The 4,388-nt window shown below is 37.6% G+C and overlaps 1 long non-coding RNA gene across 1 annotated transcript; it reads left to right on the forward strand.

Moving 5' to 3' along the window:
• Positions 1-321: 321 nt before the first annotated feature.
• Positions 322-3,105, forward strand: LOC122547005. The gene is made up of 2 exons (XR_006310864.1): positions 322-554; positions 3,024-3,105. It is a non-coding gene; the product is annotated as an uncharacterized LOC122547005 (long non-coding RNA).
• Positions 3,106-4,388: the final 1,283 nt, after the last annotated feature.

Genomic DNA, 4,388 nt, shown 5'->3' on the forward strand with positions numbered 1-4,388 from the left:
GATGCTGCCTGACCTGCTGTGCTTTTCCAGCACCACTCTAATCTAGACTCTGGTTTCCAGCATCTGCAGTCATTGTTTTTACCCTTTTGGAGCTTCCAACCACCTGCGTGCAAATTCCACATCCACCGCTCATCCTGCTTCCCAATTAAAATTGGAAGTGCAAGGTTTCAAGGGCTGCTAGATGTGTTTGGAAAATTATGTTGAAGCTTCCCATCACTTTTTCTTTGTTATCTGATAGGGGGGTTGGGATATGACCCAAGTCTAAACATTTCGGGATCTGAGTATGAAATATATCTGATCTGAGCCCGCCTTTCCAAAATTGGCAAGTCCCCTTTAAAAATGCAAGAGAATAGCACCTCATGAAGCTGAAAGATCTAATTCCAGAAAGGAAGCACTGTGACAAAGGGGAACCAGTTATTACATTCAGCATATCTACATTTGAGTTTTATTTGAAATATTCCACTGCAGGTATCGTATGATGTCAACGGATTTTGTGAGCGCAACCGAGATGTCCTCTTCACCGATTTGATAGAGCTCATGCAAACCAGTGAATTGTAGGTTCTTGAATTTTCATCTCATATTATAACAAAAATAGTCATCATTTCAATCAACTATTGGAAACTGTAGCTTTCAAATTACACATTTCGTTTTTCTCATTAATACCGAGTTCAAAATCACAAAACACCAGGTTATAGTCCAACAGGTTTATTTAGAAGTACAAGCTTTTGGAGCATTTCTCCATTGTCAGGTAGCTAATGGGGCAGGATCATAGGACACAGAAGTTTACATAAAAGATCAAAGTGTAATTTTACATTTTAATGAATTGAAACTTGCAATGTATCGAAATGATTAAAGACTTAACAGCAATCTAGGTATGTTCAATACATCACATCAGTTGTATGGCACTTTGATCTTTTACTATTAATTCTGTGTCCTATCATCCTGCCTCACTAGCTCTCTGACGATGAAGCAGTGCTCCGAAAATGACATCACCAACCCAAAGAAACCCAAACATATAAATAGAAAGCAGGAATTATCAGCAGTGCTTCGTCCGGAGGCCCACTGTAGATGTTACCTAGTAGGGTGACGAAACGTCTGAAAATGAACCTTCCAGCTCAGCGAGCAAATCTACATCCAGACAATTTGTATTATGAACACATAATTCAAGTAATTTGTCTTCTCGCATTCTTAAAATAAATTCAAATTGTGAACTTGCTGTACTTCCATATGATTGAAGATACTTTACTCTGATTGAAAAAGGTTTGTACATAGAGATAACAGAAAGTGCTGGATTTTTCCAGTTTACCATGTGCAATATCCCAGAAAATCAGCATCCAACAATGAATTCTGAAGTCTTTACTTCCATAACAAATTTGTTTAAGTTCCCCTATGTGTGTGTTCTTGTTGTTTCAAAACAAGTCAACTTTTATATAATGAGCAAATGCAGATTCGAGTCCAGGGCAGTACAATCAATCCACTCAAGCACCAATGTGATTTTATGGCTTTCAATCTGTCAATTCACCAAAGCATAAATTCACTTTATGGCTTTGTACTAAACCCAAGAGTATTTTGGTCTGTGTCATCCCAACTGCAGTTCATTTCAGCAGTAAATTGATTTCAAAGTAACTATTAAAAATGTATGTGATCAAAATAGGAACAATGGAACAAAATATTAGTCCACATCTTCTGGATTTATTTCAATCCTACTTCTGTCTCTCTTCTTCCTTTTAAAATGTCTTTCCCGAGAAACATATCAGTGAAACCTGTTTGGTTGTATTGATTTCATTTGGTCAAAAACTTCACAAATTATTATTCAGACATACATGAAGAATGATACTTGGTTAAAGTACCAGAATACTGCGGGTACATATTGAACTGCAACCCAGTTGAATCAGAAAAGTAAGGCCATACAAAAAAAAATTCTGACAGGATTTTGTCAATGTTTAATAAGAGGGACTGTTGGGATTAGAACTCTCTAGGGATTACAGATGACATGAATAATTCAGATCTGAGGAATTCATCTCTATGGCAGCTCAATCACATTTTAGTTGAGAAAATTCTAAAACAATACCAACTATTTGATATAGGACTGGATTTCATTGGCTTGCCAAAGGAAATATCAGTTTTTGTTTCATCGGCTCAATAGTTTTCCCTACTGTGCAATATTTTCACTTTAATCCACAAGTAATGTTGCAGCAGAATGGAACAAAATACCTGGGGGCGAAGGGGAAATGAAGAGAAATGCAACTGTAATCAGAGAGTCTACAGAGACAGGAAATATAAAAAAAGAGAAGTTCACAAAGCACCTTTTGCAACCTCAGAACATACCAAGCACTTAATACCCAATTAAAGACTTTGCAAATGTAGTCATTGTTATGTAGGAAGTGTGACAGTAAGTTCCCCCAAAAGGCAATGTGATATGGCCCAGATAATCTATTTCAGTCACATTTGCTGAGAAATAAATGTTGGCCAAGACAATAACAGCTTGCATTTACATAGCCATAGCTCCCATTTTTTGGTTGACACCATTTTGTAAAGATTCTGCTCTTGCCATTCACAGCACCTCGAAAATCCACCTTTTAATTCCTTCCTTTGCATTACCATACACTTTGTCATGTGCTATCATCCCCTTTTTTAAAATCGCTTTTGTTTTTCACCAAGTCACAGACTGTTTTGTTCTTCTCCCACCCACCCCTTTCCCAAGCTGTCCACACTTAGTTCAAAATATTTCATGTACTTGACAAAAACTTATTAAATAAAAATGTCGGCCTTGATTTTATCTTTGTAACTTATCAATATCTTTGTAACTGTAGCCCAATGAGTCACTGTCTTCAGAGTAGAAAGAAAGAAAACTGGAAGAGAGAATAAGTTAATTTTCTGCCTACAGGGTTTCATATGCTGACTATATCTGTCACTTCTGTGAAAGGAAAATTGGATAGTTTCAGCAACTGCACAAACTGGGTTTAACTTAATTCATAGTTAAATGTGAGAGTATTTCTTGACTAATCTGATTCTTTTTCCAGCCCCTTCATTCAAATGCTGTTTTCAGAAAATCTACAGAATGAGAAGAAAGGCAGGCCAACTACTGCAAGCATGAAGATTAAGGTGCAATTAAAATTCTTTATTTGCATATGTTAAGAGTGCATGATGTTTTAGATACATGTGAACTTGATAGAGAGTTTCCCAAGACTGAGAATTTCTCCTGGCACGGAGGGAGATTCAACCCTCTGAAGCACCTCCTGGACACTGTCACAACATTATTTCCTGACAAATCTGATATCGTGAGTATGGTGCTGGAAAAGCACAGCAGGTCAGGCAGCATCTGAGGAGCAGGAGAATTGACATTTCGGACATAAGCCCTTCATCAGTCCTCACTTTCTACTACCTAACAACTCTGAAAGCATTACATTAAATATCCTTTATGACTTGAGTCAGTTTTCCCAGTTAGTACCTTCGTCAATGCAATACTTTTCAGATATAAAAATGCTTTGGGAAGTCCAATGGCCATGAGAAATATATGAGGGAGTTTGCATTTTAAATTCAGAAACATAGGAGAATCATAGAATCCCTACAATGTGGAAACAAGCTCTTCGGCCCAACAAATCCACACTGACTCTTCAAAGAGTAACCCACCCAGACCCATTCAGCAGAAAAGGTAGCTTGGACGGCAGAAGGAGATGGATTGGATCACAAGACATCCGTGGTAGCAGGATGAGCATGGGTTTGGAATTGAGGAAAGGTCTTAGGTATGACCATATCATTATCCCCAATGTTACGACCAACTCTGGGTGCCTCAGGCTTGTCACAGTCAGCATCAGCTAAGTACTTAGCAAATCAGCACAATGGCTAAGTATTCTCTATAAGGCTCATGAGGATCTTGTACGTTGCAGTTCTCTCTTACTCTTTTAAAAAACAAATGATAAAGTCTATTTTTTCCCTCAGCAGGTAATGTGTCCATTCTAGCTACTAGTCTACTATATCTTACCTGAACTGCATCCAATATATTTACATCCTTCCTCAAATAAGGAGAGCAATACCATATACAGTACTCCAGATACGGTTTCATCAATGCCTTGTATAACTGAAGCATAACCTTCCTGTTTTAGTATCCAATTCTCCCTGAAATAAATCATTATGTTCAATTAGCTGTCCTAATTACTTGCTGTACCTGCATATTAACTCTTTACAATTCATTCAGTAGGACCAGAACTCTCTGCATCGCAGAGTTCTGCAATCTCTCAGTATTTGGATAATATGTTTGTTTGTTTAGTCTTCTTGCCAAAATGGATAATTTCACACTTCGCCATATTATACTCCAATTGCTGATCTTTACCCACACACTTAACCCTGTCTATACCCTTTGTAACTTCCTTACATCCTTTTCACAA

The sequence above is a fragment of the Chiloscyllium plagiosum genome, unplaced genomic scaffold (assembly GCF_004010195.1).
Source record: "Chiloscyllium plagiosum isolate BGI_BamShark_2017 unplaced genomic scaffold, ASM401019v2 scaf_2983, whole genome shotgun sequence".
Classification (NCBI taxonomy): Eukaryota; Metazoa; Chordata; class Chondrichthyes; order Orectolobiformes; family Hemiscylliidae; genus Chiloscyllium; species Chiloscyllium plagiosum.